Source organism: Lagenorhynchus albirostris, chromosome 10 (genome assembly GCF_949774975.1).
Source record: "Lagenorhynchus albirostris chromosome 10, mLagAlb1.1, whole genome shotgun sequence".
Taxonomy (NCBI): Eukaryota; Metazoa; Chordata; class Mammalia; order Artiodactyla; family Delphinidae; genus Lagenorhynchus; species Lagenorhynchus albirostris.
The window spans coordinates 65,532,173-65,558,296 of NC_083104.1; the positions used below are offsets into that span (position 1 = coordinate 65,532,173).

Below are 26,124 nucleotides of genomic sequence, written 5' to 3' on the forward strand. Positions count from 1 at the left end.
GACGCGCAGGCTCAGCGGCCATGGCTCACGGGCCCAGCCGTTCCGCGGCATGTGGGATCTTCTTGGACCGGGGCACGAACCCGTGTCCCCTGCATCGGCAGGCGGACTCTCAACCACTGTGCCACCAGGGAAGCCCCCCGCCCTTTTGCTTTTTAAGTCCTCCAGCCCCTGTTTAATCAATGTCCTATTTTACATTCTCTCTGTTAAAATAACTAGTGTGGAATGTAGTTTCTTGACTGGACCCTGACTTATACAGATGATTTCTAGACAAGGGGGAAAATATCAACTTTACTGTATTAAAATCAGAAGTCAAAGACCCTGTTTTATAAATTTTTGCATACCCACAAGACTGAATGCTGACTTATACAAATATTCAGTAAAGAGTTGAGTAATGAATATTGAATGAATCAATGTGCCCACAAAAGATATCCATGTCCTAGTCCATGGAAACGGGGGTGGGGGGAGGATCTTTGCAGAAGAAATTAAGAATTTTGAGATGAGGTAATTATCCTAGATTATCCAGGTGTTCTTTGAATGCACACACATGTAATATCCTTATAAGAGGGATGCAAAAGCAGATTTGATAGAGAAAAAGGTGATGTGAAGATGGAGCAAAGGGAGATAATAAGATGCTGGCCTGGAAGACTGGGGTGATGCAGCTGTAAGCCAAGGACTGCTGGCAGCCACTGGAAGCTGGGAGAGACATGGAGCAGATTCTCCTCTAGAGCCTCCAGAAGTGTAACGGAGTAAGTTTCTGTTGTTTTAAGCCATCAAGTTTGTGATCTTTGTTACAGCAGCCACAGGAAGCTAATACATGAATACTGAATTGGATTAAATTGATGTAGGAGATGACTTTCCTAAGGAAATTAGTTCTTCTAGTGTCACATCACATGGCTTAACCAGACAGGTCAGTGTCCTGTCTGTTTTGGGTCCATAGAGGGGTCCTTATTTTCAACGCTCTGACTTATTTACTAGAATAACATACCCACTACCTAAAAGGATTTGAGGTTGACTATAGTGAAAGACAGCTCTAAGTAAATGTAAAACGAGAAGGAAAGAACTGAAGTCACATTATAGTAGTGGTTATTCATTCATACATTTATTCAATCTTACACTCATTTAAAATATTCCAGGGACTTCCCTGGTGGTGCAGTGGTTAGGAATCTGCCTGCCAATGCAGGGGACACGGGTTCGAGCCCTGGTCCGGGACGATCCCACATGCCTTGGAGCAACTAAGCCCGTGCACCACAACTACAGAGCCTGCGCTCTAGAGCCTGCGTGCCACAACTACTGAAGCCCGCATGCCTAGGGCCTGTGCTCCTCAACAAGAGAGGCCACCGCAGTGAGAAGCCCGTGCACCACAATGAAGAGTAGCCCCTGCTCGCCACAACTATAGAAAGCCCGCGTGCAGCAACAAAGACCCAACACAGCCAAAAAAACAAAAAAAATTTTTAAATTAAAAATAAAAAACAGAAAAAAATATTCTACACACCCAATTAACATACCCAGCACTGTTCTTGATTTAAAAAAGATGCTCCTTATGATGCAGGGTCAAGAAATTAAAAAATTTTGAAAGTAAAATACACCTAAGCAGCTTGGTGTTTGGGCTCAGCATGGCTAAGAAACTGGATTCTAGGCCAAGCACCGGGCTGCCTGTGTTCTAGCCCCCTACTCTGCTGCTGTAACCGAGCGAATAGGCTCGTGGCCCACTGAGCAGAGAAAGACCAAATACCGAGGCAATAGTCTTTTGCAGAGAGAAAAGTCTTTATGGCACAGTAGCCAAGCAAGCAGACAGGAGACAAAGCTCAGATCTGTCTCTCCATTCTGAGGTTCAGTCAAACTTTTATGAGGTAGGGGAGGAGGGTTGGTCTGGGAAGTGCTGGTGGCTCAGGTTTTGATGGGAGGGCTTTGGAACTTGGCCATTTATAGTAAGGTGTGGTAAAGGGGACTTCAGCACCAGATCGTCCTGGACAATGACACTTCACTTCTGAAAGGGTTCCAGGGTTCAGGTTCCAGTCATGTCCTGGTCCCCTGTTTCCACTGGGGGCAGTTAACTGGGGTCAAAATTTTCTCTTCTGCTCATTCATTGGCTATATGACTTGAGGTTTCGTTCTGTTGTCTCTGAAAAACAACTCACTATCTTATTAGAAGCAGGATAGGGCAAGTTTGGGCTGATTCTGTGGTTACGCTACGTGTTGTGCTACTGAGCCTCTGTTTCTTCCAATAGCCTGGGTACCTAAATGACTGCATGGACAAAGGCTATTTACCTGCTCAGTACTGTTACATAACACATAAAGAAATTTCTATTGTGTATGAGCCTTACATATTTTGGGGTCTGTTTGTTGTAGCAGCTGGCCTGTCCCAATTCATAACATTCTACGGCAATAGACTTATCATTTATTGAGGATAGAGTGTGCACTGCTGATTTCAGTGCAGGGCCAAAGGAATGTGACTTATAAGAATATGTATTTGGTCTTCCTCCTGCTTCTGGCACAGAGCTCCTAAAACCCTTGGAATTTCCTAAATAAGTGCAGTGGGAGAATTTTTTGTCACAGTATTTTGTCTTTTGTCCTCAGTTTCTGAAGCACCTTCAGAGCCATAACGGCAAAAAGAGTGTTTTGTTATTTATTCATAACAAACCTTTTTCAATCACAGTTGCTTTGTGTTAATGAGGTGGCTTTTGGAAAGCCCCAAAGGATGGGGACTGGTTACCAGGGGAACCAATCACTGATTAGAGGGTTAGAACTTTCAGCTCCTCTTTGGGAAGGGGCAAGGGGCTGGAGATTGAGTTCAATCATCAATGGACAATGATTCAGTCAGTCATGCCTACGTAACATAGCTTCCTTAAAAACCCAAAAGGACACGATTCAGGGGGTGCTGGGAGAGTGGCGTGCTCTGAGAGGGCATGGAAGCTCCACCCCCATTCCTACATACCTTACCCTCTGCATCTCTCCCATCTGGCTGTTCCTGAGTTCTATCCTTCTATAATAAACTGATAATCTAGCAAGTAAATGTTTTCCTGAGTTCCGTGAGCCACTCTAGCCAATTAATTGAAACTGAGGAGGGGAATTTATAGTTCATTGGTCAGGAGTGCAAGAGACAACCTGGACTTTTGATTGGCATCCTTCTGAAATTGGGGTAGTGGGCAGTCTTGTGGACTGAGCCCTTAACCTGTGGGATCTGACGTAATCTCCAGATAGTGTAAAATTGAGTTAAACTGTAGTACACCCAGCTGACATCACAGAATTGCTTGAATGTGTGGAGAATACCCACACATCTGGTGTCAGAGTGCAGTAGTTTTGTAGTAGAGTAGTGTGAGCAGTAAAGGAAACACAGAAGGAAGTGAATTTTCCCATTACGTTAAGCCATTTTGATGTAGAGCAGGGCTAGGCAACCCCTCAGGCCAAATCCAGCCTGCCATCTGTTTTTTTGTTTCTTTTAAATTAAATTGTATTTTTTGAATAGATATTATAAACACATGGTAGAACATTTAAAAGGTAAAAATGAATATGCCTTTGAAAGTAATTCCCCCTCTTTCCATTCCCTAGTTATCCAGTTTCCCTCCTTAGATGCGGCTACTATTACCAGTGGATTCTTGTTATCTTCCAGAGATATTGAGATTCTGTGCATATAAGTGTGTGTATTGCTTTATCCGAGGTCATGAAGATTTATCCCTGTGTTGTCTTGTAATAGTTTTATAGTTTTAGCTCCCATGTTTAGATCTTTGATCTGCTTTGAGTTGATTTTTATATATGGTGTGAGGTAAGGGTCCAACTTTACTCTTTTGCATGTGAATATCCAGTTGAACCAGTGCCATTTGTTGAAAAGACGACTTTTTCCTCAGTGAATGGTGTTGGTATCCTTGTCAAAAATCAACTGATCATAGATGTATGGGTTTATTTCTGGGCTGTCAGTTCTATTTTATCTCTCTGTCTATCCTTATGTTAGTAACACATAGTCTTCATTACTGTAGCTTTGTAGTGAATTTTGAAAGCAGAACTATGAGTCCTCCAGATTTGTTCCTTTTCATAATTATTTTGGCTATTCAGAATCCCTTGCAATTCCATATGAATTTTAAGATCAGCTTATTCATTTCTATAAAAAAGACAGTTGAAATTTTGATAGGAATTGCATTGAATTGTAGACTAATTTGGGGAGTATTGACGTCTTAACAATATTAAGTCTTCCAATCCATGAACACAGGGTGTCTTTCCATTTATTTAGGTTTTTAATTTCTTTCAACGATGTTTTGTAGTTTTTAGCATACAAGTCTTGTACTGCTTTTGTTAAATTTACTCCTATGTATTTTATCCTTTTTGTTGCTTTTGTGAATGGAATTGTTTTCTTAATTTCGTTTTCATTTTTGGATTGTTCATTGCTAAGTGTTTAGAAATACAACCGATTTTTGTATATTGGTCTTGTATCCTGCAACTTTGCTGAACTAGTTTATTAGCTCTACTAGTTTTTTGGGTGTCAGATGCCTGATTCTTGACAGACACATGGCTGTTCATGGTGTAGACCACACTTCCAGCCTTCCTTGGAGCTTGCTATGACCCAAGGATTAAGTTCTGGTCATTGAATGTGAATGAAAGTGATGTGTGCAACTCTGAGTTGTGCTGGCCCTTTCTCCTTTCCTTTTCTCTCTCTCTCTCTCTCATTTAAATAAATAAATAAATAAATAAATAAATAAATTTATTTATTTTGGCTGCATTGGGTTTTCGTTGCTGTGTGTGTTGGCTTTCTCTAGTTGTGGCGAGCGGGGGCTACTCTTTGTTGTGGTGCGCGGGTGTCTCATTGCAGTGGCTTCTCTTGTGGAACAGAGGCTCTGGGCACGTGGGCTTCAGTAGTTGTGGCATGTGGGCTGAGTAGTTGTGGCTCGCAGGCTCTAGAGTGCAGGCTCAATAGTTGTGGTGCACGGGCTTAGTTGCTCTGCAGCATGTGGGATCTTCCCAGACCAGGGCTCGAACCCGTGTCCCCTGCATTGACAGGCGATTCTTAACCACTGTGCCACCAGGGAAGTCCCTCGTACTCTCTTTTGACTGGAAGGGAGTCAGCCATTGTGGCCTGTCTTTCAAAGACCTGTGATGTGTTTTTGTAGATAGAGTTTTACTGGAACATAGGCACCTTCATTCATTTATATGTATTGTCTATGGCTACTTTCATGCTATGATGGCAGTGTTGAGTATTTGTGACAGAGACCCTATGTCCTGCACAGCCTGAGATATTTACTATCTGGCCCATTACTGGAAAAAGTTTGCCCATGTCTGGCTTAGAGGACCTCTCGATAGTAATATTTTATGATCCCATCTTTCTAGAATTGGTTTTATAGTCACTGTTATTTGAAGCATTGCTGTCTTTGGTTTTACTTATATTAATTTCTGTCAGAGGCTGCCTGCTTGCTTCTTCTCTCCAGCAAGAGCTCTCTTGGCAGAAATAGCAGCTCTTGGATCATCATGAACTTTCTGATCATGAAGAGTAGTCTAGTTTTTATTAGACTGATCATTCTCTCTCCCTCTCTCCTTTCTGTAATTTGCCTTCCCGTTCTTGAATTTTTTGCTTAGAAGTTTTTGCTTCCTCTGTAGGTAAGAGCTTCTGCTCTCCTCCTGTTCATTCATGCTTTCTTTCTTTTTTTTTTTTTTTTTTTTGGCAGCTCGTGGGATCTTAGTTCCCTGACCAGGGATTGAACCTGGCTCACCGCAGTGAAAGTGCCAAGTCCTAACCACTGGACCGCCAGGGAATTCTCCCATTCATTCTTTCTCAAGCCAGCTTCTCCTGCCAAGCTCCTTTCTCTGCTGATGCAGTACTTAAAGGTGTCTGATCTATGCTGCAAAGTTCTGCATTTCTGCTCCACCACCTCTGTGGCAGAATATAGCTCTTGTCAGGCTTATACCTCGTCACTCAGTTTGATTAGAAATGGTCACTTTTTCAAGTGCAGGACTCTTTTTAAAAAATTGAGTGTAATTTACATGCAAAAAATACTCTGATATTAAGTGTCCAGTTTGATGAATTTTGACAATGTATGCACCTGTGTAGCCACCACTCAAAAAAACATAGAGAACATTCTGTCTTGTGGCTTTTCCCAGTCAGTTCCCACCTCTGCTCCCCAGGGGCAACCACTGTTCTGATTTCTGTCACCACAGATTAATCTTGCCTGTTCTTGGACTTCACATAATCAAAACCATATAGGAAGTGCTCTTTTGTGTCTGATTTTTTTTTCACTCAGCATAGCATAATGTTTTTGAGATGTATCCTTGGTGCCCATATAAGATTGTTCCTTTTTTATCACTGAGTGGTATCCTAGTGTGTGGATAGAGCAGATTGGTTGTCCATTCTCCTGTTGATGAACATTTGAGTTTTTTCCAGCTCAAGTACAGTATTTTTTAACCAGAATTTTGTTCATGGCCTTTTCCAGCTTTAAAGCATTGTCATCCTGTCATTGTCAGCTGTATAATGCAATTAACCAAAATTTCAATTTCTTTTTCAGAAGTCAGAGTTTCTGGTTGTCAATCCTGGCTGCTCACTAGAATCACCTGGGGAGTTGTAAATCCCATCAGGCCACACCTAAGACCCATTAAGTGAGGCTCTCTGGAAGTGGGTGGGGCCTAGAGTCCGAGGTTTTAGAGCCCCCCTGTGATTGCACCGTGTGGCCAGTAGGGGGCACTCTTGCGCGAAGTCTTCTGGAGTCGGCGGAAGGCTTGGAATGTTGCTCTCATCTGAAGCTTCCCATGGTAACTGCTCCGTGCTCTTCTTAAATCCGGTATTTTTCTTCTCTAGAATTTGAAGGCATTCAGACTTCATCTTCTTTCTAATCGGTTTTGTTTCTTTAAGGGCGTTTCTTTTTCTTCCTAAAGTTATACCAAATTCCTTGTTACAAGCTTCCCCTATCTCCTTTACATTCTCTTTTCCCTCAGCTCCTCCTCCCCCGCCCGTCCACCCTGCCCCCTCCACCCCACACCCCAGCCCACAGACAAGCAGATTTTACCCCCCTGCATTTGATCCAGATCCTCAAGCCTTCTAGAAGAGTGCATTGTAAAGCCCAGGCACCTCTTCAGGTGAATTCTCCTTTTGTACATTATTTTCTTCAAAAGAGATTATAGCTGTTTTGCACATTTGGTCATAAAGTGACATTTTGAAATAACTTATTTTATTATTAAGAAAAAGATTTCTGCGGAGCCCATTGTTCAGTCCTCTGATATCTTCTACTCTTGACGGAAAAGAAAGTTCCCTGGAAGAAAATGGCAAATGCACCAGTTCCCAATAAAGCATAATTATAGGCTCCCAGGTGCCTGGTGAAAACCACGGGTTCTAGATCAAAAACAGTTGCCCTCTCCTTGGCTGTCAGGCCGGGACAATTTGCAAATTCTGAAGCACCAATACCCTTCAGCTTGTAGGCAATCAGACTGCTGGCCTCTTCTGATAGGTGGAACCTCTTCTGGCTCATTGATTTCAGGTCTCGTTCCGCTTTCTCTGGCGGCATCTTGTCACTTCTCTGCTGGGCCATGACGCTCATGTCCTTATTCACCATTGTCTTTGGTTCCAGTGTCTTCTGGGCTTTGTTGCTTGCCCCTGCATGGATCTTTGGAGCAGCCAGCGGGACACCTTTCTCCACCGCACGTGTGTCAGTGTCTGTCTGTACCTGACCCAGAGGGCAGCGCCTCCAAGCGTGAGTACCCTCCTGGTTGGGGATCTGGAGCAGTGAGTTTCCAGGGTCAAGTAACAAGGGCAGGAGGAGGACTGGGGAGATTCCAGCGCTGGACTAGGGCGGGCAGTGGGCATGTCAGCCCCAGGTGCTGGCACGAAGGGAGTGCATGGCCTGTGGAGATTTGTTGTTCTAATTCTACCTTGTGTTGATGTAGGTGGTCTAGCCTGAATATATAATAGGGACTGTTTTCCCTGTTTAATGACTGCCCACTTTTACTCTTCTACCCGTGACTTCTTTCTTAGATCATAGCAAGGTTGCAAAATGTAAAATTGATGAGACAGATGTAGAGAATTTTACAATGATAAAACCTAATAGCTTGTCTGCTTTTTATTGTAAAACCTTGCACTGGCAATCCTAAACAATATTAGTGGTAAAATGTACCCCTCCCCAAATCTTTCGTTACAATTGCTTTGGTCATTGTTGAATTTCAGTAAAAAACCATGTGTGCTCAAATGAGCACATTTTTATTATTTATGCTTTATAGGCTACATGGAAGCTAATTTGGAGAACTCTCAATTGATATAATAGGAAACCTCCCCCTGACCCAACACACACCCATATAAACTCAGTTACATAGATTCATTAGGAAAGTAGGGACCTAGAGGTTTGAAATCCTTCAAGCTCACTTCAGGGGTATTTTGTGTCTCCAGCCCCAGCTGTACCGTGTATTCCTGCATTTAATTAGTGAATATGAAATAAACAATGATGGCATAGTGGTTGTAAAAATTATAAAACAGAACTGGTATAATTTTAATTCTGTCAGTCTTTATGTGATCCATTAAAGTTTTTATTTTGTGTTTAAAATTTTAAATGGCGAAATTGAGTGTAAACTGCAAGGGGTGTGTGTGTGTGTGTGTGTGTGTGTGCGCGCGTGCACTCACGTATATGTATATATTCTTTGGTCAACACAAATTTTCGTACATGAAATACTTTGCTTGATTGAATATTTTTAAATTTTGAAGTTATTCTTTTTAATAGCTATTTTAAAACTGAAGAATGAGTCAAGAAAATGATTACTGATTAGAACATGATTATTACTGAAAATAATTTTGTTTATGGAGAAGGGGGTGTTAAAATGATCCACCTGGGGTATGAAATGGGGCAGTGAACACAGAGGCAGGAGTCCTCTGCCGGGTCATCACAGGAGACCTGCTACACCAGATCTTCTGTTCTGACTTTCCCTCTCGGGTGGCTGAATTTCACCTTTGAGTCTTTTCCTCAGGAAGGCTTCTGAGAACAATAGTCCTTGAGCATGTACAAAACTGTTTGCGCTGAGTATAAATGTCTTAGGGAATGTTTGCTTTTTCCTGCATTTTGAGGCCTTGCTGGCTCCACTGTCATCCAACACTGACTATAGGTGTAGGATCATGTGAGCCCTGCCATATTTCTGATGCGATGTGATCTGTTTGCCTGTTGATTCAAAGGATTGTGGGTTTTTTTTTGGTTTGAAGGATTCTTATCTTTGAAGTCCAGCAAATTTGCCAGCATTGGAAATGTTCACCATTTATATCACCTTTTAATGGGACCTGGCCTTTCTACCTTGTTTCATGTGTTTCCTCATTGCCAGAAGCCGTGTCAGAATTCTGTTGGGGTTTTTTAAAATATTTATTTTATTTATTTATTTTTATTTATTTTTTTGCACTGGGTCTTAGTTGCAGCTCGAGGGCTCCTCAGTTGCGGCTTGCTGGCTCCTTAGTTGTGGCATTCGAACTCTTAGTTTCAGCATGCTTGTGGGATCTAGTTCCCTGACCGGGATTGAACCCAGGCCCCCTGCATTGGGAGTGTGGAGTCTTAACTAACAACTGCGTCACCAGGGAAGTCCCAGGATTCTGTTTTTAAGTCCGTCTTTGGATTTACTTCCTTAGGGATGCCAATAACATATATATGTGTGTGTGTATGTATACTTATATATATGTATATTCTCTCTTGCCCATTTGCCATGTGTATTATTTCCTTTTAAGCCTGTTTAAGTATTTTCATTTCGTCTTGCTCACTCTTCAAAGACTGGTCCTTTAAACCCCCTTCTGTGTGTCTCAGCCTCTCTTTTCCCTGTGATACTTTCCAATTTCATCTTCTCTTCTGTGTTGCTTTAATTTTCTTTCTTTCACTTATTTCCTGGGTTTTGCCAATTCACATTTTGCTCCTTTTTTATGCAGTGCTCATACATCTTTTTACTCTCATCCTGGGGCTCTGGTTTCATGGAAGAGTTGGTTTTTTAAAAATTGAAGATGAAATATCTGATGGGATTTTTTCACCTGCTTTCTGGTAACAATTTTCTAAGTGTTTTTCAGTGTTCATGTTTGTCCTGCTTTTTTCCTCCCTTTTTCATCTAGTATCTTTGCACAGGTTCCTCTTTGATTGTTCATCTTTGGCAGAGGTGAGCTTTTCAGGTCGAGCTGGGGCCCTTTCCAGCCAGCAGGAATTTTCCTAATGGCCTGGGGTTATTATCATTTTTTAAAAAAATGTTTATTTTTGGCTGCATTGGGTCTTTGTTGATGAGCGCGGGCTTTTCTCTGGTTGTGGCAAGTGGGGGCTACTCTTCGTTGCAGTGTGCAGTCTTCTCATTCCAGTGGCTTCTTTTGTTGAGGAGCACGGGCTCTAGGCATGCAGGCTTCAGTAGTTGTGGCACACAGGCTCAGTAGTTCTGGCTCACAAGCTCTAGAGTGCAGTCTCAGTAGTTGTGGCGCATGGGCTTAGTTGCTCCGCGGCATGTGAGATCTTCCCAGACCAGGGCTCAAACCTGTGTCCCCTGCGTTGGCAGGTGGATTCTTAACCACTGCACCACCAGGGAAGTCCTGGCCTGGGGTTATTATAGCCTTTACTTTTCCCCAAGTGGTAGAAGCAGGCGGCCATGGGGATATGCACAATGCAAAGCCATGGGTACTGGCAAAAACAAGAAAGTAAGGATCTCCAAAAATTCGCTCCTCTATAAAAGCAATGAGAAAAGTGGCCAAAAATGGTCAGAGTTAACTTTTCCAAACTCTGGAAATTAACCAAAGGCTTGCAGCAATTCAGGAAGCGTTTATGTAAGAAAAATGGCTGAATCTCAGTAAGAATAGTGAGCTTTTTAGTGTTTTTTTTTTTATTGTGGCGAAATACACGTAACATCAAATTTACTGCTGTAAACATTTTTAACCGTACGGTTCAGTGGTATTAAATACACACACATTGTTGTGCAACCATTGTCACAATTCATCACCATATTTCTTTTCATCTTGTAAAACTGAAGCTCTATACTTTTTAAACAATAACTCCCCATTCTTCGCTCTTCCCACCCTAGGACCACCATTGCAATTTCTGTCTTTATGAATTTGACTCATCTGAGTACCTCATACAAGTGGAATCGTACAGTATTTGTCTTTCATGACTGGCTTATTTCACTTAGTGAAATGTCCTCAATGTTCATCCATGTTGTAGCATTTGGAGAATTTACTTTCTTTTTAAGGCTGAATAATATTCCATTGTATGTGTATACGACATTTTGCTTATCCATTCATCAGCTGTGGACACTTAGTTGCTTCCATGTTTTAGCTATTGTGAATAATACTGCTGTGAACATAGGTGTACAAATATCTCTTTGAGCCCCTGCCTTAAATTCTTTGGGGTATATACCTGGGAGTGGGATTGTTGGATCATATAATAATTCTAGTTCTAATATTTTGAGGAACTGCTATACTGTTTTCCACAGTGGCTGAACCATTTTACATTCCCACCAAAAAGGCACAAGTTTTCCAGTTTATCCACCTCATCACCAACATTTGTTGTTTTTAGTTTTTTTGATCGTAGCCATCCTAATGCGTATAAGGTAGTACCTCATTGTGGTTTTGATTTGCATTTCCTTAATGACTGAGTGATGTTGAGCATTTTTCCTGTGCTTATTGGCCATTTGTTTATCTTCTTTGGAGGAATATCCAAGTCCTTTGCCTGTTCTTGAATTAGGTTGTTTTTTGGTTGAGTTTAGATGTTCTATGCATATTCTGCATATTAATTCCTTAGATACATAATTTGTAAATATTTTCTCCCATTCTGTGTGTTGCCTTTTAACTCTGTGGATAGTGTCTCTTGATGCACAAAAGTTTAAAAATTTTCACGAAGTCTAATTTGTCTTTCTTTTGTTACCCGTGCCTTTGGTGTCATATCCAAGAAATCATTGCCAAATCCAATGTTGTGAAGTTTTGTCCAATTTTTTTCTAAGAGTTTTATTGTTTCAGGTCTTATATTTAGGTCTTTGACCCATTTTGAGTTAATTTTTGTCTATGGTGTGAGGTAAGGGCCCAACTTCATTCTTTGCATGTGGATACCCAGTTTCTCCAGCACCATTTGTTGACAAGACTGTCCTTTTCTCATTGAATGGTCTTGGCACCTTTGCCAAAAATCATTTGACCATGTAAGTGAGGGTTTATTTCTGGGCTATTTATATTCTATTCCATTTGTCTATGTGTCTGTCTTTCTGTTAAAACTACACTGTTTTGATTACAGCAGCTTTGTAGTAAGTTTTGAAATCAGGAAGTGTGAGCTATCCAGTTTGTCCTTTCCAGATTGTTTTGGCTATTCGGGGCCCCTTGAGTTTCCATGTGAATTTTAGAATGGGTTTTTCTATTTCTGCAAAAAACATCGTTGGGATTTTGATAGAGATTGCATTGAATCTGTAGGTTGTTTTGGGTAGTATTGACATTTTAATAATATTAAGTCTTCCAGTCCATGAACATGCAGTATGTTACTATTTATTTCTGTTGTCTTTTATTTCTTTCAGCAATGTTTTATACTTTTCATTGTACAAGTCTTTACCATCTTGTTTAATTGCTGAGTATTTTATTCTTTTTGATGCTATTGTAAATGAAATTGTTTTTGTAATTTCATTTTCAGATAGTTCATTGTGTATAGAAATGCAACTGATTTTTGTGTGTTACCTTTGTATCCTTCTAATTTGCTGAATTCATTTATTAGCTCCAGTAGCTTTTTTGTGGAGGCTTTTGGATTTTCTACACATGAGATCATATCGTCTGCAAACAGAAATAATTTTACTTCTTCCTTTCCAATTTGGATGCCTTTTATTTCTTTCTCTTGCCTAACTGGTCTGGCTAGGACTTTCAGAATCATTTGAGTAGAAGTGGTAAAATTGGGTATCCTTGCCTTGTTCCTGATCTTAGAAGAAAAGCTTTTAGTCTTTCACCATTGAGTATGATGTTTGCTTTGAGTTTTCATACATATCTTTTATTACGTTGAGATAGTTTTCTTCTATTCCTATTTGGTTGAGTGTTTTTATCATGAAAGGATGCTGAATTTGTCAAATGCCTTTCTGCATCAATTTAGATGATCATGTGTTTTTTTCCCCTTTATTTTGTTGATTTGGCATATTACTGTATATTGAATAATTTTTGTGTGTTGAACCATCCTTGCGTTACATGAATACATTCCATTGGTCATGGAGTATAATCCTTTTAATATGCTCTTGATTTCTGTTTGCTAGTATTTTGTTGAGGATTTTGTATTGGTGTTCGTAAGGGATATTGATCTGCAGTTTCCTTGTAGTGTTTTTGCTTGGCTTTGGTATTAGGGTTTTGCTGGCCTCAGAAAATGAGTTAGGAAGTGTTCCCTCCTCTTCAGTTTTTGGGAATCATTTGAGAAGGATTGGTGTTAGTTCTTATTTAAATGTTTGGTAGAATTTACCAGTGAAGCTGTCAGATCTAGGATTTTTTTTTTTTGCCATGCTGTTCGGCTTGCGGGATCTTAGTTCCCTGACCAGGGATCAAACCCTGGGCCCCCTGCAGTGGAAGCACGGAGTCCTAACCACTGGACAGCCAGGGAATTCCCTAGGACTTTTCTTTGTTGGGAGATTTTTAAAAGATAGGGTTTCCATGGTGGCACAGTGGTTAAGAATCCACCTGCCAATGCAGGGGACATGGGTTTGATCCCTGGCCCAGGAAGATCCCACATGTCATGGAGCAACTAAGCCCGTGCGCCACAACTACAGAGCCTGTGCTCTAGAGCCCGTGCTCTGCAACAAGAGAAGCCACGACAGTGAGAAGCCCGTGCACTGCAACAAAGAGTACCCCCAGCTTGCCTCAACTAGAGAAAGCCCAGGCGCAGCAATGAAGACCCAACGCAGCCAAATAAACAAACAAAAAAAAGATTCCAGCTATAAGTGTGATCATACAGTATTTGTCTTTCTCTGTCTGAATTTTATTTTACTTAGCATAATGCCTTCAAGGTCCATCCACATTGTCACAAATGGCAGGCTTTCCTTCTTTCTTGTGGCTGAATAATATTCCATTATATATATACCACTACTTCTTTATCCATTCATTTATCAGTGGACATTTAGATTGTTTCCATGTCTTGGCTATTGTAAATAATGCTGCAGTGAACGTGGGGATGCAGATATCTTTATGAGATAGTGATTTTTTCTCCTTTGGATAAATACTCAGAAAGGAACTGCTGGATCACATGGTAGTTCTATTTTTCAGTTTTTGAGGAAGAGTATGGTTTTCCATAGTGGCTGTTGCAATTCACAGTCCCACTAACAGTGCACAAGGGTTCCTTTTTCTCCTCATCCTCCCAAGACTTGTTATCTCTTGTCTTTTTGATACTAGCCATTCTAACAGATATGAAGTGATATCTCATTGTGGTTTTAATTTGCATTTTTCTGATGATTAGTGATGTAGAGCACATTTTCAGTATCTGTTGGCCATTTGTATGTCTTCTTTGGAAAAATATCTATTCATTTCTTCTGCCCGTTTTTTAATTGGATTATTTTTTCTTTTGAAGTGCATGAGTTCTTTATATATTTTCAATATTAACCCTTTATCAAATATGTGCTTTGCAAATATTTTCTCCCATTTGGTAGGTTGCCTTTTCACTTTGTTGATGGTTTTCTTTGCCATATAGAAGCTTTTTAGTTTAATGGAGTCCCACTTATTTGTTTTTTTCTTTTATTGCCTTTGCTTTTGGTGTCAAATCCAAGAAATCATTGCCAAGACCAATGTCAAGGAGGTTTTCCTCTATTTTTTCTTGTAGGAGTTTTATGCTTTTAGGTCTTACATTCAACTCTTTGCCATTTTGAGTTGATTTTTGTGTATGGTGTAAGATAGTGGTCCAGTTTCATCCTTTTGCATGTCACTCTCCAGTTTTCCCAATATGGCAGTCCATTTCCCACCATTTGTTGAAGAGACTGTCCTTTCCCCATTGTATATTCTGGCATGTTATCATAAATTAATTGACCATATTTGTGTGGGTTTATATCTGCACTCTCTATTCTGTTCCATTGATCTATGTGTCTGTTTTTATGCCAATACCATTACTGTTGTGATACTGTAGCTTTGTAATATAGTTTGAAATCAGGAAGCATAATGCCTCCAGCTTGTTCTTCTTGATGAAGATTGCCTTGGCTGGACTTCCCTGGTGGCACAGTGGTTAAGAATCTGCCTGACCATGCAGGGGACATGGATTCAAGCCCTGGTCCGGGAAGATCCCACATGCTGTGGAGCAACTAAGCCCGCGAGCCACAACTACTGAGCCTGCACACCAAGAGTCTGTGCTCTGCAACAAGAGAAGCCACCGCAATGAGAAGCCCACGCACCCTGATGAAGAGTAGCTCCTGCTCGCTGCAACTAAAGCCTGTGTGCAGCAACGAAGACCCAACACAAAAAAACCAGAAATAAAAAAAAAAGATTGCCTTGGCTATTCAAGGACTTATGTAGTTTCATACAAATTTTCAAATTGTTTGTTCTATTTATGTGAAAGATGCCATTGGAATTTCAATAGAGATTGCGTTGAATCTGTCAGTTTCTTTGGGTAGTATGGACATTTAAAAATATTCTTCTATTCCATGAGCATGGAATAGCTTTCCGTTTATTTGTGTCTTCAATTTATTTTATCAATGTCTATAGTTCTCAGTGTGCAGGTCTTTCAATTCCTTGGTTAAACTTATTCAAGGGTATTTTACTCTTTTTGATGCAACTGTAAGCGGTATTGCTTAAATTTCTCGCTCTCTTTTTTTTTAAATTTATTTATTTATTTATTTATGGCTGTGTTGGGTCTTTGCTTCTGTGCGAGGGCTTTCTCTAGTTGTGGTAGGCGGGGGCCACTCTTCATCGTGGTGCGCGGGCCTCTCACTGTCGCGGCCTCTCTTGTTGTGGAGCACAGGCTTCAGACGCACAGGCTCAGAAGTTGTGGCTCATGGGCCCAGTTGCTCCGCGTCATGCGGGATCTTCCCGGACCGGGACACGAACCCGTGTCCCCTGCATCGGCAGGCAGACTCTCAACCACTGCGCCACCAGGGAAGCCCCCTCCTCTTCTATTTTTTGGAAGAGTTTGAGAAGGATTGGTATTAATTCTTCTTTGAATGTTTGGTAGAATTCACCAGTGAAGCTTCTGGACTTTCTTTTGTTGGGAGATTTTTTTTTTTTAGTAGTTCAATTATTTATTACTTCATTACTCCCATACCCCACCCTCCTGACCCTTTAGTGGAGCTGTTTCACCACAAACAGAGAAAGAAAGGATTAAAGATATTCAGTTACATACAACCGACTAGCCTCTCAGCCCCTCCAGAAGCATTTGTATTTTTGAGTGGTTGTTTATAATTAAAGACCAGGCCATTTAACAGACATCGAAGAGGGAATTCTCTGGTGGTCCAGCGTTAGGACCTGGCGCTTTCACTGCTGGGCACCAGACTCAATCCCCGGTTGGGAAATAAGATCCCGTAAGCTGCTCAGTGCAGCCAAAAAACAAAACAAATGAAAAAACAAACAAAAAAACATTGAATAAAGCCGCAAGTGCAGGAATTGGGAACCAACAGGACAATGTTGGGTCCTGCGTGGGAATCCGGCTTCAGGGTCAAGTGCCTTCACTGCTTGTGATACACATGGGATGAGGTGTGTGCTCTGTATACGCATGGGGTCGGCTACAATACAAGGGATATAAACTCGACAAGCCATTTGGAACTGGAAGATAAAAGGTAACATGGTACCCTGAAGAGGTGCTTTTACCAGAAAAAATCAAAAGCTTGTGAAACAACACGTCTGTGAGTTTGTTCATAAACCACATAGTTTCTCTCAGCTGAAACCAGCAGAAACATCTGTGAGGTTCACTTTTCGGAGGAGTGGTTTAGTAGCTCTTTTCATTCAACCACAAACCCCTTTATGTAAGACTGGTCCAAAGCAAGTTGCTGTATGTTCTTTACATGCTAGAATCCACTCTTGTAAATCAACTCTTCTGAACTAGTAGGTCAAGATATTTGTCTAAGTGGGTCTATGTCTGACTTGATCCCAAACTGGACGCATTCTGATGCTGCACCCAGAAAGTAGTAGTGTAAGTGATAGTAGTGCCACTTCACAATCCATTTCATGATGAAATATGTACCAGGTTGTATGTTCATTAGGAAGAATGATATTAGCGCTTACTACTACGCTTCCTAGCGAAACAACCAACACTCCCAACTGTTGGGAGATTTTTGATTACTGATTCAAACTCACTGCTAGTAGTCAGTCTGCTCAGATTTTCTATTTCTTCATGATTCAATCTTGTAGGTTGTATGTTTCTAGGATTTTATCCATTTCTTCTAGGTCGTCAAATTTGTTGCCATATAATTGTTCATAGTAGTCTCTTATGATTCTTTGTGTTTCTGTGATATCAATTGTAATGTCTCCTCTGTTATTTTGGTTTTATTTGAGACCTCTCTTTTTCTTGGTGGGTCCAGCTAAAGGTTTGTCAATTTTGTTTCTTTTCAAAGAACCCACTGTTCATTTCATTGATATTTCTAATGTCTTTTTAGTCGCTATTTCCACTCTGATCTTTATTTCCTTCCTCTACCACCTTTGGGTTTCATTTGTTCTCTTTTATTTCCATGAGGCGTAAAGTTGGGTTGTTTGAGATTTTTCTTGTTTCTTGATGTAGGTATTTATCATTTATGAACTGCCCTCTTAGAATTGCTTTTGCTGCATCTCATAAGTTTGGATATGTTGTATTTCTATTTTCATTTGTCTCAAGGTATTTTTTAAAATAAATTTATTCATTTTTGGCTGCACGAGGTCTTCATTGCTGCGTGAGGTCTTTCTCTAGTTGCGGCGAGCAGGGGCTACTCTTCATTGCAGTGTGTGGGCTTCTCTTGTGGAGCATGGGCTCTAGGCACGCGGGCTTCAGTAGTTTGGCATACGGGCTCAGTAGTTGTAGCACTAGGGCTTAGTTGCTCCGCAGCATGTGGGATCTTCCTGAACCAGGGCTTGAACCCATGTCCCCTGCATTGGCAGGTGGATTCTTAACCACTGCGCCACCAGGGAAGTCCCTGTCTCAAGGTATTTTTGATTTCTCTTTTGATTTCTTCTTTGATCCATTGGTTGTTCAGTAGCATGTTGTTTAATCTCCACATATTTGTGAATTTTCCAGTTTTCTTCTTGTAAGTTATTTCTAGTTTCATACCTTTGTGGTCAGAAAAGATTCTTGATATGATTTCAGTCTTCTTAAGTTTACTGAGACTTGTTTTGTGGCCTAACATATGATCTGTCCTGGAGGATGTTCCATGTGTATTTGAGAAGAATATATTTTATATATTTTTGAATGAAGTGTTCTATATATATCTGTTAAATTTATCTGGTCTAAAGTGTTAAGGTTGCTGTTTCCTTATTGATTGTCTGTCTTGATGATCTATCCATTGATGAAAGTGGGGCATTAAAATCCCCCAGTATTATTGTATTGCTGTCTATTTCTTCCTTTAGGTCTGTTAATATTTGCTTTATATATTTAGGTGCTCCTATGTTGGGTGTATAAATATTTATAAATGTTGTATCTTCTTGTTGGATTGACTCCTCTATCATAATTTAATGTCCTTTTTTGTCTCTTATTAGTCTTTGTCTTAAAATCAATTTTGTCTGATATGAGTATAGCTACCCTATCTTTTGGTTTCCATTTGTATGGGGTATCTTTTCCATGCCTTCGCTTTCAGTCTGTGTGTGTCCTTACATCTGAAGTGAGTCTCTTGTAGGCTGTATATAGAGGGGTCTTGCTTTTTTATCCATTTAAACACTCTGTTTTTTTTTTTCGGAAAATGTATTTATTTTTCTTTCACTCTTTTTTGTGACAAAATATATAACATAGAATTTACCATTTTTAAGTGTAAAATGACATTAAGTACATTCATGTTGTTGTACAACCGTCACCACTCCCTAGCTCCAGAACTTCATCATCTTCTCCAACTGAAACTCTGTACCTATTAAATAATAATTCCCCACTTCCTTTCCCCCTAGCCTCTGGTAACCACCATTCTATTTTCTGTCTCTATGAATTTGACTATTCTGTGTACCTTATAAGTGGAGTCATACAGTACAGTTGACCCTTGAACAATGCAAGTTTGAACTGCATGGGTCCACTTACACTCAGATATTTTTCAGTAGTAAGTACTACACTACTACATGGTCTGTGATTGGTTGAATCCAATAGATTTGGAGGACCCATGGATACAAAGACCTGACTATAAGTTATATGTGGATTAACCCCCTCTTTGTTCAAGGGTCAGCTGTATTTGTTGTTTTGTGATTGGCTTATTTTACTTAACTTAGCATAATATCTTTAAGATTCATTCATGTTGTAGCATGTGACAGGATTTCCTTCCGTTTTAAGGCTAAATAATCCATTGTATGGATATACCACATTTTATTTATCTATCATCTGATGGCAGACACTTAGGTTGCTTCCACCTTTAAAAAAATATTTTTTTGATTGAAGTATAGTTGATTTGCTTCCACCTTTTGACAGTTGTGAATAATGCTGCAGTGAACATGGGTGTACAAATATCTTTGTGAGTCCCTTCTTTCATTTCTTTGGGATATATACCAGATGTAGAATTGCTGGATCATGTGATAATTCTATGGTTCATTTTTTGAGGAATTGCCATATGTTTTCCACAGCAGCTAAACAATTTTGTATTCCCACCAGCAACATGCAGGGGTTCCAAATTTCTCCATACCCTCAACGCTTGTTATTTTCTGTGTTTGTTGTTGCTGTTAGCCACTATGTCTTTTTAAAAACTATATTGAAATATAGTTTATTTACAGTGTTGTGTTTAATTTCTGCTGTAAAGCAAAGTGACTCAGTTATACATATATATATTTCTTTCCAGATTCTTTTCCATTATGGTTTATCACAGGATATTGAATATAGTTCCCTGTTCTATATAGTAGGAGGTTGTTGTTTATCCATCCTATATATAATAGTTTGCATCTGCTAATCCCAAACTCCCAATCCTTTCCTCCCCCACTCACCTTCCCCCTTAGCAATCACAAGTCTGTTTTCTATATCTGTGAGTCTGTTTTTGTTTCATAGATGTGTTCATTTGTGTTGTATTTTAGATTCCACATATAAGTGGTATCATATGGTATTTGACTTTCTCTTTGTGACTTACTGTGCTTAGTATGATAATCTCTATGTCCATCCATGTTGCTGCAAATGGCATTATTTCATCCTTTTTGATGGCTGAGTAATATTCCACTGTATATCTATATATCTGTATCTGTGTAGATATAGATATACCACATCCTCTTTATCCATTCATCTGTCGATGGACATTTAGGTTGTTTCCATGTCTTGGCTATCATAAATAGTGCTGCTATGAACATAGGGGTGCATATATCTTTTTGCATTATAATAGTTTTGTCCAGATATATGATGCCCAGGAGTGGGATTGCTGGATCATATGGCACTGCTGGTTTTATTTTTTTGAGGAACCTCCATACTTTTTTCAAAAGTGGCTACATAATTTACGTTTCCACCAACAATGTAAGAGGGTTCCCTTTTTCCCATATCCTCTCCAGCATTTATTATTTGTAGACTTTAAAAAAATATATTTATTTATTTATGTTGGCTGTGTGGGGTCTTAGTTGCAGCATGTGGACTTCTTAGTTGCAGCATGCATGTGGGATCTAGTTCCCTGACCAGGGATCGAACCTGGGACCCATGCATTGGGAAAGTGGAGTCTTACTGACTGGACCACCAGGGAAGTCCCTATTTGTAGACTTTTTAATTATGGCCATTCTGACTGGTGTGAGGTGGCACCTCATTGTTTTGATTTGCATTTCTCTAATAATTAGTGATGATGAGCATCTTTTCATGTGCCTATTGGCCATCTGTATGTCTTCTTTGGAGAAATGTCTATTTAGGTCTTGTGCCCATTTTTCAGTTGGGTTGTTTGTTTTTTGTTATTGAATTGTAGGAGCGGTTTGTATATTTTGGATATTAAGCCCTTGTCAGTCACATTATTTGCAAATATTTTCTCTCAGTCCGTAGGTTTTCTTTTTGTTTTGTTTATGGTTTTCTTTAGTATGTAAAAGCTTATGTTTGATTAGGTCCCACTTGTTTATTTTTGCTTTAATTTCTATTGCCTTGGGAGACTGACATAAGAAAACATTAGTACAATTTATGTCAGAGAATGTTTTGCTTATGTTCTCTTCTAGGAGTTTTATTTTATTTTAAACTATATATTCTTTTCCATTATGGTTTATCACAGGATATTGAATGTAGTTCCCTGTGCTATACATTAGGACCTTGTTGTTTATCCATTCTAAATATAATAGTTTGCATCTACCAACCCCAAACTCCCAGTCTGTCCCTCTCCCTCCCCCCTACCCCTTGGCAACCACAAGTCTGTTCTCTATGTCTATGACTCTGTGTCTGTTTTGTAGATAAGTTCACTTGTGCCGTATTTCAGATTCCACATATAAGTGATATCATATGGTATTTGTCTTTCTCTTTCTGACTTACTTCACTTAGTATGATAATCTCTAGTTGCATCCATGTTGCTGCAAATGGCATTATTTTGTTTTGCTTTTTTATGACTGAGTAGTATTCCATTGTATATATATACCACATCTTCTTTATCCATTCCTCTGTTGATGGACATTTAGGTTGCTTCCATGTTTTGGCTATCATGAACAGTGCGCTATGAACATAGGGGTGCATGTATCTTTTTGAATTATAGTTTTGTCTGGATATATTCCCAGGGGTGGGATTGCTGGTTCATATGGTAATTCTATTTTTAGTTTTCTGAGGAACCTCCATACTGTTTTCCATAGTGGCTGTACCAACTTACATTCTCACCAGCAGTGTAGGAGGGTTCCCTTTTCTCCACACCCTCTCCAGCATTTGTTATTTGTAGACTTTTAAATTATGGCCATTCTGACTGGTGAGGTGATATCTCATTATAGTTTTGATTTGCATTTCTCTAATAATTAGTGATGTTGAGCATCTTTTCATATGACTATTGGCCATCTGTATGTCTTCTTTGGAGAAATGTCTATTAAGGTCTTGAGCCTATTTTTAGATTGGGTTGTTTGTTTTGTGTTATTGAATTGCAGGAGCTGTTTGTATATTTTGGAAATTAAGCCCTTGTTGGTCACATCATTTGCAAATATTTTCTCCCAGTCTGTAGGTTGTCTTTTCATTTTGTTTATGGTTTCCTTTGCTGTGCAAAAGCTTACAATTTTGATTAGGTCCATTTGTTTATTTTTGCTTTTATTTCTATTGCCTTGGGAGACTGACCTAAGAAAACATTAGTATGATTTATGTCAGAGAATGTTTTGCCTATGTTCTCTTAAAGGAGTTTTATGGTGTCTTGTCTTATATTTAAAACTTTAAGCCATTTTGAGTTTTTGTGTGTGTGTGCGTATGGTGTAAGGGTATGCTCTAGCTTCATTTATTTATATGCAGCTGTCCAACTTTCCCAGCACCACTTGCTGAAGATACTGTCTTTTCTCCATTGTATATTCTTGCCTCCTTTGTCAAAGATTAACTGTCCAAAGGTGTATGGATTTATTTCTGGGCTCTCTATTCTCTTCCATTTATCTGTATATCTGTTTTTGTGCCAATACCAGGATGTTTTGATTAGCTTTGCAGTACTGTCTGAAGTCTGGGAGGGCTATGCCTCCTGCTTTGTTCTTCTTCCTCAGGACTGCTTTGGCAATTCTGGGTCTTTTATGGTTCCATATAAATTTTAGGATTATTTGTTCTAGTTCTGTGAAAAATGTCACAGGTATTTTGATAGTGATTACATTAAATCTGTAGATTGCTTTGGGTAGTATGGCCATTTTAACAATATTAATTCTTCCAATCCAAAAGCATGGGCTATCTTTCCATTTCTTTGAATTATCTTCAGTTTCCTTTATTAATTTTGTAGTTCTCAGCATATAAGTCTTTCACCTCTTTGGTGAGATTTATTCCTCTTTTAGTTTATTTATTTAAAAATATTTTTCAAAACGAGGCTGCTGTCATTTGTTCAATCTTTATTTATTTATTTATTTATTTTTGACCACAATGCATGGCTTGCAGGATCTTAGTTCCCCACCAAGGATTGAACCTGGGCCCTGGCAGTGAAAGCACTGAGTTCTAACCACTGGATTGCCAGGGAATTCCTTAAGTATTTTATTTTTGATGCAATTGTAAAAGGGATTGTTTGTTTACATTCCCTTTCTGATATTTCATTGTTAGTGTAAAGAAATGCAACAGATTTCTGTATGTTAATCTTGTATCCTGCTACGTTGTTTAATTCATTTATCAGTTCTAGTAGTTTTTGTGTGGAGTCTTTAGGGTTTTCTATATATAGTGTTATGTCATCTGCGTATAATGACAGTTTTACCTCTTTCCTACCAATTTAAATTTTTTTTAAAATTTTTGGCTGTTTTGGGTCTTTGTTGCTGCATGCAGGCTTTCTCTAGTTGTGGCGAGTGGGGGCTACTCTTTGTTGTGGTGCATAGGCTTCTAATTGTGGTGGCTTCTCTTGTTCTGGAGCACGGGCTCTAGGTGCGTGGGCTTCAGTAGTTGTGGCACGTGGGCTCAGTAGTTGTGGCTCGTGAGCTCTAGAGCGCAGGCTCAGTAGTTGTGGTGCACAGGCTTAGTTGTCCTGCGGCATGTGGAATCTTCCCGGAGCAGGGCTCAAACCCTTGTCCCCTGCATCGGCAGGGGGATTCTTAACCACTGCGCCACCAGGGAAGTCCGGATGTCGAATTTTTAAAATTTTATTAATTTATTTATTTTTTGGCTGCATTGGGTCTTCATTGCCGTGCATGGGCTTTCTCTAGTTGCAGCAAGCGGGGGTTTCTCTTGTTGCAGAGCATGGGCTCTAGACGTGCGGGCTTCAGTAATTGCAGTGTGTGGGTCTCAGTAGTTGCGGCATGCGGGCCCTAGAGATGCAGGCTTCAGTAGTTGTGGCACATGGGTTCAGTAGTTGTGGCTCGCTAACTCTAGCGCACAGGCCCAGTAGTTGTGGCGGCATGTGAGATCTTCCTGGACCAGGGATTGAACCCATGTCCACTGCACTGTCAGGCAGATTCTAAACCACTGTACCACCAGGGAAGTCCCCGCTTCTTCAGTCTTTTGGAAGACTTTGAGAGGGATCTTTGTATGTTTGGTAGAATACATGTGTGAAACCATGTGGTCCTGGACTTTTGTTCGTAGGGAGTTTTCACATGTGTGAAACCATCTGGTTTCACATGTGTGAAACCATCTGGTCCTGGACTTTTGTTCGTAGGGAGTTTTTAAATTACAGATTCTATTTCATTTCTAGTAGTCAGTCTGTTCAAGTTACCTATTTCTTCTTGATTCAGTTTTGGTGGGCTGTGTATTTCTAGAAAGTTGTCCATTTCATCTATGTTTTCGAATCTGTTGGCATGTAATTGTTCATAGTAGTCTCTTATGTTTTTTTGTATTTCTGTGGTATCAATTGATTTTTCCTCTTTTATTTCTTATTTTGGTTATTTGGGTCTTCTCTCTTTTCATCTTGGTGAGCCTGTCCAGAGGTTTGTCAATAGTTTTTACCCTTTCAAATAGCCGACTCCTGGTTTTATTGATTTTTCTATTTTTTTCCACTTAAACAACATTTATTTCCCCCAGTTCTATTAGAGGCTGGGAAGTACAAGATCAAAGTACAAGCAAATCCTATGTCAGGTGAAAACCCCCTTCCTAATTTGTAGATGGCCACCTTCTCACTGTATTCTCACATGGCTGAGAGTTTTCTATTTTATTTTTAATCTATTTTATTTTTAATCTATTTTATTTATTTCTTCTCTGATCTTTATTATCTCCTTCCTTCTGCTGACTTTAGGGTTTGTTTGTTTTTTTTTTTGTTCTTTTAAGTGGTGGGTTAGGTTGTTTATTTGAGATATTTTTTGTTTCTTAAAGAAGTCCTGTATTGCTATGAATTTCCCTCTAAGAACTTCTTTTGCTGAATCCACAAGTTTTGTATAGTTGTGTTTTCATTGTCATTTGCCAAGGTATTTTAAAATTTCTTCTTTGATTTCATCACTGACCCATTGGATTTTTAGTAGCATGTTGTTTAGTCTCCATGTAATTGTTTTTTTTCTCATTTCTTTTTCTGTGGTTGATTTCTAGTTTCATGCTGTTGTGGTCAGAAAAGATGCTTGAAATAATTTTTATACTCTTAAATTTGTTAAGGCTTGTTTTATGCCCTCGTATGTGGTCAATCCTAGAGAATGTTCCATGTGCATTTGAAAAGAATGTGTATTATGCTTTTTGGGGGATGTAATGTCCTGAAAATATCAGTTAAGTCTAACTGTTCTGTTGTGTCATTTAGGATCTCTGTTGCTTTAATCACTGTGTCTTTTGATTGGAGAATTTAGTCTTCTACATTTAAAATAATTATTGATAGGTATGTACTTATTGTCATTTTGTTCATTATTTTCTGGCTGTTTTGTAGTTTATCTCTGTTACTTTCTTTTCTTGCTTTCTCTCTCTGTTGTGTGATGATTTTTTCTTAGTGGTATGCTTATATTCCTCTGTCTTTATCTACCATAGGTTTTTGCTTTGTGGTTACCATGTAGGTTGCATATAGCAACTTACATTTATAACAGCCTATTTTAAAGTTGATAACAACTTATTTGAATGAATTGTAAAATGGTATATTTTAACTCTTCCCTCCAAGTTTTGTTTTTAATGTTACATTTTACATCTTTTTATCTTGTGTATCCCTTAACTAATTACTGTAGTTATAGTTAGTTTTACTACTTTTTGTCTCTTAGCCTTCATATTAGTTTTATAAGTGATTAATCCATCTCCTTTACTGTATATTTACTTTACCAGTAAAATTTATAACTTCACATGTTTTCTTCTTACTAATTAGCACTCTTTTCAACTTAAAGAAGTCTCTAACACTTCTTGTGAGGCTTGTTTAGTGGTCATGAACTGCTTTGGCTTTTGCTTGTCTGGAAGACTACCTCTGTTTCACTTCTGAATGATAAATATTCTGGGTAGAATATTCTTGGTTGGGAGTTTTCCCTCTTAGCACTTTGAATATTGTGCCACTCCTTTCTGGCCTGCAAAGTTTCTGCTAAAAAATCTACTGATAGTCTTATGTGGGTTTCCTTATACATAAAAGTTGTTTTTCTCTTATTACTTTTAAGATTCCCTCCTTGTTTTAAACTTCT

At 39.3% G+C, this 26,124-nt stretch overlaps 1 long non-coding RNA gene across 4 annotated transcripts in view; it reads left to right on the forward strand.

The window, feature by feature from the left end:
* Positions 1 to 26,124, forward strand: part of LOC132527273 (uncharacterized) — a 136,444-nt gene that overhangs the window by 50,802 nt on the left and 59,518 nt on the right. For 3 of the 4 annotated variants that reach the window (XR_009542931.1, XR_009542928.1, XR_009542929.1), the window contains one exon: positions 7,541 to 7,663. The exons of the other annotated variant lie outside the window; for it this stretch is intronic. This is a non-coding gene — a long non-coding RNA (uncharacterized LOC132527273). The remainder of the gene's footprint in view (positions 1 to 7,540; positions 7,664 to 26,124) is intronic. 4 annotated transcript variants of the gene reach the window in all.